At 40.3% G+C, this 12,661-nt stretch overlaps 1 protein-coding gene across 2 annotated transcripts in view; it reads left to right on the forward strand.

The window, feature by feature from the left end:
- doc2g (double C2-like domains, gamma) overlaps positions 1-12,661 on the forward strand; it is a 98,396-nt gene that overhangs the window by 35,308 nt on the left and 50,427 nt on the right. Inside the window, exon 1 of one of the 2 annotated variants that reach the window (XM_074688765.1) lies at positions 9,819-9,995. The exons of the other annotated variant lie outside the window; for it this stretch is intronic. The gene's annotated coding sequence lies outside the window, so the exon portion shown is untranslated. Of the gene's footprint in view, positions 1-9,818; positions 9,996-12,661 lie in introns of those variants that run through there. 2 annotated transcript variants of the gene reach the window in all.

Genomic DNA, 12,661 nt, shown 5'->3' on the forward strand with positions numbered 1-12,661 from the left:
TAATTGAAGAAAATGTGTTGTATTTATACATTTTATTTTATTGTGAAATGTTGCCTTGCCATACCAAAAAAAAAAATCTAAATCTTAAAATTTTTGTCTTAAATGTTAGTGTATTGTTCCACCCCTATTTTCCTCTATTTACAGGCACTTCATGCATTATTAACTAAGTGATGTGAATAAGTGGTTCAAACAAACAAATCATCTGGATGACCAAACTTAAATGACACTCCCTTTCATGCCCATGATATGTACTGAATGACCAAACAGGAAGGAGTCAGTCAGGAGCCCTGTGTCACTCAAACCTTTCCCTACAGCTCCTCTCATGTCTCCAAAATTGAGGAAGTAGCAAATATTTTATTCAACATTTATCTGTTTAATACTGAACGTACTAAAGCTTTATTCCACGAAATTCTATTTCATTGGCGTATTATTCACCACTGGCTGCTCTCAGTACAGTCCCTGGCAGGACTAAATGTTTGGCCATGTTTCAGCTTATTGAAGTCTGATTCACAGGCAGAGCCGCAGAGAAGTACTGAATGATTTGGTGAATGAATCACTTTACTGAACTGATTCTGCTGTTTCAGTTTCACTGAAAAGAACTGCTTTCCCCATTACTAGAAGAACTCGTCGGCACAGGGCCAAAATTATTATGACAGTAGTAATGGGGTGGGGCTAAAAATCAATGCAGTATAGAATCATGATAATTGTTCATACTATTGTTTTAGTACAGGAGAAATGAAAATAGTTGCTGTCTACTCATTTTACTGAATTTCTTTTCTTCAGGTGCTAGGAGAGGTAATGTCAGGAAGAAGTAACAGGAAAGATGCAGTATGATGCCATATCCTCTCTGGGAAATTTGTCTACGGCTGAAGTTTAAAACATGCACAACTTCTATTCTACTGTTGTCTAGTTGAGAAACTAAACATAGAAATAAAAAAGCATGATCTAAGTTTACATAAAAACTGGATTTTTGAGTGTTTTTTTTTAAAGAGGTGCTACATTAAACTGAGATACACAGGAAATTCAGAGTACACGAGGGCTCACCTCACTCATCACCATCCAGTGATAAGAAAATAATGGCAAACCAGGGAACACTGTGTTTTGTAAGCTCAGGTGTGTGCAACACTTGCGACATGGTTTCATCACAGTGTTGGACAGTTTGTTGAAACCAAAGGCTTGGAGGCTGAAGTTAGAGATAACTGCTGCTTACAGTTTGGATAGATACTTTAATGACAGGTTAAAAAAGTCAGTGTAACATGTCAGTGACTCATAGCTGATCTACCCTGCTTGGTTCAGATGAGGTCAGGAGACTATACAGAAGAATATCAGACCTGCATAAGAGCATATGATAAATTTGAAAGAGGAACAGAAATAAGGAATAAATCACATTTATCCTAAGGGGTTGTAATTATACTAATCTTTCATTTTATTTGACAGAGGGTCATCCTTTTGTTTGCATTACCGGTCCAGTCTGTCACACTACATCAGATGAAATAAAACATGTTCAGTAACATTGTGCATGAGCCTGTTCTTAAAATAAACCCACATGTTTGCTCTTTTGTGAATGCCCCAGCTTTTCAGAGTTAAGGACATGTCACAGGCAAATTTGTGTTTGAACAAATGTGGTAAAACAGAAGTGTTAAAAGTGGAGGGTGATGTCGGTGGTCAGGGCTGAGAGAGAGGGACAGAGGGAGCTGAGGCCCGGAGTCGTGTGGGGCTGAAGTTTGGGACATGACGTGCACTGAAAAGAATAACACACCTTGACAGAACAGCACTCTCTGCCAACACGACCAGTGATTCCCCCCGAAGCTCAGTGATGTGGATCTCAAGCAGCACCTGTGACACCAACTGCCACCCTGGGGAAACATCAACAACTAGCCACCTGTGAAAAACACACTTGCCAACCAAACATTATAAAATTATTTCAGTATATTCTGACTGGTATCAAGTTTGAATGTAACAGACTGTATAAAACATGGACGTAGTTTCCCCGACATCACCTGTCTGTTTCTGAAATGGAAAATGAAGCAAATTGGGAATCGCAGCCATAATGGAAGTGGAAAGGGCTTCACGTACAGCTAGGGCGCCTGTCCGTCACGTGACCTGAGCTGTGCCTCTGATTGGGCCAGCTTGCGATCTTAATATCCTCTGGACCACAGAGTTAGAAAAATATTCAACCCCCTTACAGTGTGTGCCGATAGTAAACTTATCGATTTGTTTTTTGAACCAGGCAGTGAACAGGTTAATTTCCGCTTCGAGAACAGCTTTTTTTGGCTTGGTGTGTACGTGACTTCTGGTACTTCCGAAGCCAACCTCAAGCAGACACTGGAGAAACAGACGATTTTAGCACTTTCACGTTGTCTCATATTCTTAGACCGGAAGTTGCAGACTGGAAGCGGCTCTTTTTTTAAACCATATGTGACTCAGACACTTAAGACACTCAGCATCATTCACATGCTGCTCATGTCTAAAAAGGTCCTATTGAAGCTGAATACCCCAGACCTCTCTCAAGGGTCATGTCGTAGCGTATGAATAGTCTTTACATTTTCTACAGAGAGAGAGCTGTAGCCAGAGGTACTGGCTTTAAGTAAGAAAAGTTTTTATTAGCAATCTGAGAAGTGTTGTCTTATTAGAAACACTGCTGCTTTGCATTTACCAGAACTGACGATCACCTTTCACAAACATTCACAGGTGTTCTCTTGCTTTTTATCCATCATTTGATCGTTCACAATCAGTTTATCAATTGCCAACTTTGGCTCCAAATCTGATAGTTGAGATCAAGATTGGCACCCCCCCTGGTAGTAATCAATGAAATTACTATTTTCTTAGATTTTCCAGCTCCTTGGAAAACACCAAAGAGGGTTGATCTAGCCTCCAATTAAAGAGGAATATGTTTCAAGTTGTTTTCTTTTCTCCAAACGGGCAAAACTGACAGAATATTTTACTTACAACAAAACTTTAAAGGAGAGAATAAATTGGTGCCTTGTTTGGGTTTATTCTGCTGAAATAAGCCAGCGTGAGGCGTCTGTGTAACCTAAAATTTACTGTGAAACTGAGACTGACAACAAACACATGAACAGGAGCTGCTCAGGGCATGAAATGAACAAAGAAATAATAGCATATGTGTTTTTATGTAATTGAACACTCAACATACAGATACTCCTTAAGTTGCTGATTGGGCTATAGTGCAGTTTCTGAGCAGTGAGTCTTGAGCCCTGTTTCTACCAAGTAATCTGGTTTGGATCAGTGCATTTTGGTATGATCGGTATTGGTAAAGCCTGATCCTGTATGTGTTTCCACAGCCAACTGCGCCCCCTCTTGGTAGGCAGCATGTAAGCCGGATGCTAAAAGCCGCATCAGTTACATAATAGCATGACGCCATAGCAGTGTGACACAGTGTACCCCGCTAATAAATCCAACAAAGAAGAAAAATGTGACGCAGTAATCAAAGAGCAACGATGGAAGACATCCAGCAATTCACTTTCTTTGTGATTTCTGTGTGTCTTTTTGTAACAAAGCGCAATCAAGCTATGCTTCAGAAAAGGCTGTGTGCCATGAGGAGAAATACAGCTGCTTTTGCACTGTAAGTGATGATTCTTTCAACCAGTGAACAGACTGAAGTATTACTAGCTCCACCTTCTGGGGTCGAATCAGTATGTCCAACAGAAGGGTCCCAAAAAATGGGATGTTGCCTTTTGGTTATTTGGGGATGTGTCCCAAGATTTAGTCAGTAGAAGTGCCACTAAAATTTTGCTAACCCAGTTTAACTGATCTGAACTGCTTGGTGAAATGGAGCGTAACCTAGAAGTTCTTAACCATTAGCTTCTGGCTTAAGCAGGAACACTATAGAGTGGCCTATCATTCCCAGAGTCATGCATCCTTAGCAAAGAGTTTTCCAGATTGATGTTTGACCCTTTAACTCAACACTTCTTCCATTACTCTTTCACTTTAGGCACAGACTTCTAAAGCACATACACTGCTCCACATTACGTAAATGAAAGTAGAGAACTGACTCAGAAATTCAAGATGCGTCCGCGCTCAGTATCAAGGACAAGTGTGGGAAAGAGTGAATGGATTCTTTGATCCTAATCAGAAAATGTATGCGATCCCCCATCTTGTATGGTGCTAAATGTTGAAAAATTCATCATGTGGTAGAGCCTCTGGTATGTAAATGGAGGTTTACTTAATCTCACAGCTAATGGCTGGCTGAGAGACTGGGGAGGCTGTGGTCGGACACTTAATGGAAAACCTGCACTGCTTTGTGCTGTCGTAATGGGAGGAGATTATCTTGCCATGCAGAGGGAGTGGATGAATGCTCCTCAACAAATTGGTCATACCCTGTCTCCCCTTCCAACCAGTCTCTCTCATTCTGGATGTTTATTATTTATATTAAAGTCATGAGCCACACGAATGCTTTATTCATGCTGACATAGGGCTGAGGGGCATGGCTAATGTTTGGTCATGAATTTTCATTTCTGACTCTGTCTTTTGTCACTGTTGAGGTAGATCTTGTGACATTGTGTGTGTTTCCTCCGTACTTTGAATAAATATGTCTTCATCTCTATTATTCAATTATCACATTTGGCTCTACTGGTTGAATCTCCCCTCTCTTTATTTTTTGGATTCCTGTAACTATTATTTACTTTTGTCAGGTCATGGGCAGTGCCACTGTGTAAAAATCCAATATCTAACAGGCTACCTAGTGTTTACCCCTGAGAGAGATCAATACTGCAGCGCCATCATCCAGACTTCATTTTTCAGCACAATTGATTGTATTTCCTCCTCAGAACTGGCCCAGACACGCTTGACCAGACGAATCCATGTAGTGTGATGTCATGGTGAATTGTGTTAATTGTTTCCCTGTCCCTCCAATGTGCTCACTATTTTGCCACTAAGAGTACATATGATGGTGCTGTCTTTCTGTTTGGTTTTATCATTGATTGTTTGAGTCAGTTGAAGTCACTTTTCAAATCACGTAAGACATAAACTGCAAAAAGGGTTGGAACGGGGCATGTTTGTATTGTTATGAATTGTTATGAATTGCTGTTTTTATTTGAACACAAACCTAGTTTTTCTATTCAACTGGAGTTTATATGGACTTTTAAAAGACTACCAGCAGCCAGAAAAGTTGCGTCAGCAGGAAGTACTTTTTAACATTCAGAGTCCAAATCTCAAAGACAGAAAGAAGAGGGACAAAAAAAATCCTTGTCAAGACAAGCTAGCAAGGATTTGGCATTAACTACTTCATCACTATGGTGTAACATGGATGCGCTGCAGGGGGGGTTATTGAAAAAACCAAGTGCTACAGATCTCCTGGGTGATGACAGCATTGACTGTGGACCTGATGTAACACATTGATCAACACTTGCAGATGACCAAAGTCACACCTCAGACTGAGGGATCTATACTCGCGACTCCAGCCATCTTAGAAATGTTTCTACCTCTGGACTCTAAGGCAGTGGTTCCCAAATGAAATGCAAAATTTGCTTTCAGTTGAAAAGAAAACCTTGGAGCAATGAAAAGTAGGTTTCTTTTCTCCTGAGGTAAAACGTCTGATGATGTAGTTGTAGGAGTGTAACGGTTATAGCCTCTTTCCTGAAGACATCTGTGTCTTGATGCTCAGTCCACTCCTCATGAGGCTCGACTGATTTCTTGAATTAACTACTCAACAGTCCTCTCAAGGCTGAGGGTATCCCTGATGATTGTGCACCTTGACTTTCGAGTCCACTCTCCATTGATATTCTAATGCAGCACTCTGAGAACATCCAGCCTTTCAGCTGTGACCTTCTTAACCTGCTTGTGGAGGGCGCCAATGGCTGTCTTGTGGACAACTGCCAAGTCTGCCAAGTTCCCCCCATGATTGTACTTGTGCTACTGAACTAGACCAGAGGAACATGGTAGTTATTTTGTTTGAACAGTAATTTGCTGGAACTCAAATGACATCTTTCAATCCTTGTAGAAAAGATTTTTTTTATCCATAGACTGATAATGAATTCAACACAAAAGGGAGTGGAGTCTTTATTTGAATAACTTGTTGAGATGAAGTCTCAAGAAATGAGTATTTTTTCTACTTTATATCAGCAGGGCTAAGGATAGGATACTTACTGTGTCTATTCTTTACAAGTCCACTACACAAAAGTTCACAATACATCAGGAAAAAGTACAAATTCTGCTTAAAAACAGCCCTCTGCTTCCAAGCATAAAAGTCCTGTGGAGACTAATTTATTTGTTGGCTCAGTCTGAACGATGACATCATCAGACTAAAAATATCCAGCATAATGGCAAAGTCTGGACTTTCCATGGTTGCCAGAGCACTGTATTTCTACAAAGAATACTGTGGACATGACATTTGTGTGCTCCATGTTCATAGCAACCCAAGACAGAGACCACTTGGAATGTTTGTTTGTATATTTTCCTGGATGTGTTGTTCTTATAACCTGCACCAGACGTCTTTGCATTTTGTAAATCAGCCATGACCTTATCATGTTGAGACTGGAATAAGTGCTCTCCTGGTGAAGTGCACTGTCCTTTGGGTGCCCAGCCTCATGAAGAGCTCTGTCTGAGAGTTCTGGTGGTTAGCAGGTCGGCTGTGAGAGCTCTGCAGCTGTCTGATAGCTGCTGCTCTCCGAGTCCTGGAAACTCAAACCTTTACACAGTTGCACACATTTCTTTTTCAGTTTCTACTAAACAGGTGAACAGTTCTCTTTAAACCAACAGCATGAAGCCCATTAAGAAGGACTCTTGTCATCTTCCAGCAAGGACGGGGGTGCACTTTAGCAGCATGGCTGCATCAATTTCAAGCCACTTAAAGTATGTATCCCTGCATGTCTGAAGCACCTACTTAAAGAGGGTTGGTTCAGCTTTGGTGGACTGTTCATTCATTTATCTCATTTTAATTCATTAAGTGCTCATGTTCTCTTTCAGATTAATGAATATACAGAGTAATGGTCTGTTAACACAATATTGATGATGTGATGCTGATAGTTAAGAGATGCCCAAAGTAAATCAAAGAGCTTGCAGATGGACGGGTGCATGCATTTACACTTGGAAACTCCCCTTCCTCCTGCGGCTGACCATTAATTTAATAGACCGGGGTTGTTGTTCATCTGTTTCTCTTCAACCGTGGAGAATTATATTGCTATCAATTAGTGCTCTGATGGTTTTCCAGACAGTAATATGTCATTGCAATGTTCTTTCTAATCATCTTCTGCCTTTATAAGCTGTAAATAAAGGCGCTCGCCCCCTGCATTTGACAAATTTGTTTATCGCTCATTTTCTTAATTGCATATTTCATATTCTTCGAGTTCATAGACGACTAATTGGGTCGATAATGAAGAATGTTTAGGTTAACTCCAAGCGTCAAACCCACCATAGCGTGGTTTAGATATATTAATGAGGCCTTGAATGAGAGGATTCTGTAACAGTTAGTTTGAATGTAACATCTTTGCACATGAATGTCATGCATGTTCCACCTGCAGACCTGAAATGCTCCAACTTTGTTTCAGACTGTATATTACTGAAGATTGCCTGTTTTTTTTATTGATTTCCTTGTCACTTTATGTGGATTTTCCACAGCTCGCATGCTGCTTTGTATTTTTACCTCTGCTAAAGAGGTTATGTTTTTGCGAGAGTTTGTCTCTTTGTTTCTCTGTGAACAACGAAACACAAAAAGTAACAAACGGATCTTGATGAAGTTTTCAGGAAAAGTAAAAAATGGGATAAGGAAGAAGTGATTAAATTTTAGAGGTGATCCAGATCACCGTCTGGGTCAAGGACTTTTTTTAAAGGATTCTTCATCATTGTGAGATAGGGCTGTTTTCACATAGACTGTATAAAACATTGACGTAGTCTCTTCAACGTCACCCGTCTGTTTCTGAAACAGAAAATGAAGCACATCGGCTATAGCGGCCATATTCATAGTGGCAGGGGCTTCGCCTACAGCCATAGGACGCCTGTCCGGCACGTGACCCTGAGCTGTGCCTCTGATTGGGCAAGCTTGCGATCTAATGTCCTCTAAACTGCAGAGTTTGAAAAAAAATTCACCCCCTGTACAGTGGGTGCCGTTAGTGAAATTAGCGACTCAGACAGGAGACGTTTTTTTTTAATCAGGCTGTAAATAGGTTAATTTCTGCTTTGAAAACGGCTTTTTTTGGCTTGGTGTGTATGTGACTTCCGGAGCTAGCCTCAAGCTGACACTCGAGAAACAGCAGATTTTAGCATTTCCACATTGTCTCATATTCGTAGACTGGAGGTTGCTGCTTGTGTTTTCACCATATGTGTTGTAACTCCATGATAAATGGTCGGATTGCTTTGCAAAACAATGCAAGACAAGGTCACCATGACTTCTGACAGATGTAAACGTACTACCCAGATCCGGACAATATTCTGGATACTAACATCTGTAGTATGAAATATGTACTGGGTCATCATAATTTTCAACACTTTCAACAAATTATCGTACAAACCTGCGACCAACACCAAATTGTAACAGATAGTGTGTTGAATGGAAGTATAAAATTAAAGTAGGATTTAAGTGTGGTGTGATAATCACAATATGCTTGGCGAAGGTCTGCGCTCTCTGAGTGCTTTTCTAGTTTAAAACTAAGATTTAACCAGATATCTGCTCAAGGTGTTGTTTTTTTTTTTTGTTTTTTTTTTTTGTCTGTTGAGCGTTCTTGCATCCTGCCACATTTGTTTTGATATACAAGATTCTCACATTTGTTGGCTGGTTGTGATAGTTGATGATAGTTTACCCACAGGAAAAATAATATGTATGAAGAATGATTTTGGGGTTATTTGGATCAATGCATCAACAGTTGATAAAATGGAGGAATACAGTATTGTACTGCTATTGCAATGTGGAGTTTTTTGATACGTTATTGACTTTTTTCTACCCCTAAACAAGCCATTTACAGGCTCAGATTACATGTTGTGCTCATAATAGCGCTGCTTACATGTGACCCAAACAGGTATAAATCCCTGTAAAACCTCTTATGAGAAATCCAAACAGGGTTATTTGGGATTTGAGATTAGCATGCTGTGTAAAACGTCCTCATAAGACTGATAATTTATTTATTCCTCATGCTGGATATATTGAATCCACATTACCTTTATTATTTCCTGTGTCCACTTGGTCTTCACTGCAGCGACACCCTGCACATTTCCACAATATTGATGTGTTTGCTTCATTTTATCACTCAGGCTGCAGTTATGATGAAAGCTGCCACAGTTGGACGCATGCAGACAAAACACAAGCACACAGTCGCACACCAACACGTATGCTTGGCTGATATTGTCCATAGTCATAGCCAACACAAAGCAATCTGGCTGTGTGATTGTATGGCTGGCTGTGTGTTCTGTTCAGCTCAGTCAACACGTGGAATTTAATTTCCTCTCTCTGTCCTTCAGCTGCTGGATTTTTGTTTTCATCCCAGGGTGATATTTCCATTTTGTGTGTTCAGTTTTTTCTCCCCCATTTTTCCTCCTAATCTACTGAATATATTTAAGTGTACGTTCCCCTCTTCATGTTTGTTTTAGCTGGTGCCTTTGTGATTGTCTGGATCATGTCAGTTTTCCTTCTCATCTGTCTCTCCGTCTTGCTCTGCTCATCTGTCTGTCACTTTCTCTCTCTGTACACCCCACTCACCACCAAAACCATCAAAACACACACATCTCTTTTTGCGCGGGCTTCCTTAAATCTCTCCACTCCTGTGAAAAAGTGAGTGACAGCACTGTATGCACAGTCTGCAGCCGACTGACGGGGATTTTAACCAGATACGTCACAAGTAAAGGGGAAGGGAGAGAGGGAGGGACGGGGGGTAGAGGAGAGGAGAGGAGGAGAGCAAACGAAGAGACAGGAGAGAGGGAGGGAGAGGGAGAGTGTACAGAGGGATATATTGACTCAAAGCTGGTCTGCATGCTCCTCAGTGTGTGAGAAACAGAGGACGTGAGAGCAGGCAAGATGGAGTGCTGGCACAGATGAAGACTGTCCCTGGGTACGTTTTTCCATCTTTTTCTATCAATGTGTGTGCGCACATGAGGCTGCATGTGTTTGAGTGTCTGTATGTTACAACTGGTGTGAGCGATTTGAGTTCAAGAGCAACATGGTGCAAGTGATCATTTGGCGCGCGGGGGGACACGAGCGTTGAATTTTGGGCTCTGTTACATTTAAGCTGTACGAGTAAGTAAATGAGTGGAGCTTATAAAATTGGAACAAGCTGATTGGGTTTTTTATCTGTGTGTATCTTACTGCACATGTGTGTGAGGAGGAGAGGAGAGTCAGGGTACTGAAAGTCAGTGTAGTGAGGAGAGAAGCATGTGCTCTAATGCAAGTTTGGATCTGAGTTAAGTCTCTTCCTGTTTGGAAATGACCTCAAAGCTGAAGCATGTGAAGGAGTGTAATGAACACGTGTCATTTATAAGAAACTGTCAATATGGATTTCACTGTGATACAGGTTGAGAACAAAGAGTGTTCTCACTCTTTGTTTGTGGTTTTTGCACCCACCTTTAGACTTACTCCTCTAGTCTAACTAAATTTCAGTCTACCTGTGAGAATGATAGTAAAATAGAGTTAAGACTCTAAAAGTCACTAATTATGAAGACGTATTAAAAATGTACAACCATTTTGCCACTATTTAGAGATTAGTCCAGCAAATGCAATCTGGCCACTGTTTCCGGCTCCAGAAGTTTTTCACATATATCCTGAATCTTTAAACTGTGAGACAACACAAAACATCCATAAATAAAACCCAGATATGTCACAAGGAAGCTAGAGAAAATGCACCCTTTTACGTAATTTTATAACCAAACAAAGAATCAAGTAACAGGAAAAAGCAACAGATTGAGCGATAATGAAAATATCAACCTAATTAGTTTAGCCCTGGAGTTAAGACTTTGATATATGAGCTTTCAAAGCAACACAAGACAAATAGCAGGGGACTGAATAAGCTATTTATTTGCGTCTCCATAACAGATGCATCAATCAAAAAGTGAAGGAGGCAGATTATTTGCATTTAGGGTAAGACATAGGCTTAAAAATCTCCCAGAAAACACAAACAAGCCACTGAGAAATCTCAGGAATGACATGAGTGGCATTAACATATACAATATTGTTTGAAAGGAGGATGACAAGTGACTTCCATCCTTAAATGACCTTTCAGTGTGGCACTGTTTGCATTGGTAATGTAGCTGTGTTATGTAGTTAAAGGCAGAATTTGAAGGTTTTTAGGTTTCAGCTTGTGTACACAACATTCAGATTTGACCTGTCCTACCCAAATGGACCACTTGAACGTGTCATTATGGTCGGTCACCTGTTCATTATGAAAGTAATCATGTTTTATGACAGGGTATATTTCTGTTTTTATGTACGGGTTAGACAAACTATTCACTGTTCTGCTGAAAGAGATCTGTCGCCTGTTTATTGTGAAAGGTATAATGTGCTTCCTGCTGGTTGTTACAGCACCTGGTTTCATTCACCTGTAACAACACTGTTTGAGACCCCCAGGTTACAGTGCTGTGCACAAAGATCTGTCACATGTTCATTGTGAAACTAATTGTGCTCTGCACTTTTTGAGATCATAACAACCCATTTGCTGTCCTGCTTGTCACACTGCTGTTTATAGAGACTGAGAATTCATTTAGTTAATGTTTCTAAACTGAAATATATTTTTATTTCTATGGCTGGAAATAATCTGCAAACCTTTACATTTCCAACTGCTTAATTGAAAATTGTATGTGTCAGAGACCTCTTGAAAAACAGTAATGCATGTATTACTAATGGGACATTTAATGAAGTCGTCTTTGTTTTATTGTTGTTGTTTTGTTTTGTTTTGTTTTTTTTACCTTTTTGCTGCTTTTCCCATTGATTGTGAAAGACAAGATAAACCCAAGCGAATGAATTATTTCAGCATCTGATAATCATGCAACTGTCCATTTGCATGTCAGTTGGATGACTTGCTGGACTCCTTTCTGATGATCACAGCGACAAAAGCTGGTCCTCATCTTATTGAATCATGATTGTGTCTCCAGAAACACTTTCTTCCCTTTTCATTGATCTATTGTAAGAAACATAGAGAGTCAAGTAGTTAACACAGCACAGTAATGCATCTGGATAGAGTTGTGTCCCCAAACCCATCTCCTCAAAGGTTCATGCACTGGTATGTCCTCAGCATAGAAAAAGAAGAAAAGGCAGGCAGAATCTGTCAAGTCTCTTCCCGTCTGGCTTTATATTTTAGGTGAAGATGCTTCAATTTGCCTTCAACAGTTAAATCTAGGACAGCACCAGCAAACAAATGGAAACACTGTCGTGTCCCAGTTTGAGGTTTGTCCCTGTGATCACTGAAATCAAACTAGATCTAAGAAGAAAAAAAAGCACAGTGGCAGTGACGGAGTGCGTAAGAGGAAATCTGTTATCCGTCTCTCTGCAGGGAAGGAAGAGAATGATAGCATTTGGCTTAACGTGGTTAGAGTTTGGTTACAGTTATTACACTTCATTTGACAAATATGGTAAAGACCGAGCAAGGCTTCGAGTAGTATTATGTAAATATTGCTCAGGGGCTTGCAGTTGCAAGAGGGAAGAGTGAAAGCCGGAGATAAGAGAAGGATTAGAGAGAAGTGCAGATACACAAGTGACATCACTTGTTCATACTTTACTGCGCTACAT

Source organism: Halichoeres trimaculatus, unplaced genomic scaffold (genome assembly GCF_033239565.1).
Source record: "Halichoeres trimaculatus isolate MK-OKI-2021-1 unplaced genomic scaffold, fHalTri1.1 fHalTri1_scaffold_2, whole genome shotgun sequence".
NCBI lineage: Eukaryota > Metazoa > Chordata > Actinopteri > Labriformes > Labridae > Halichoeres > Halichoeres trimaculatus.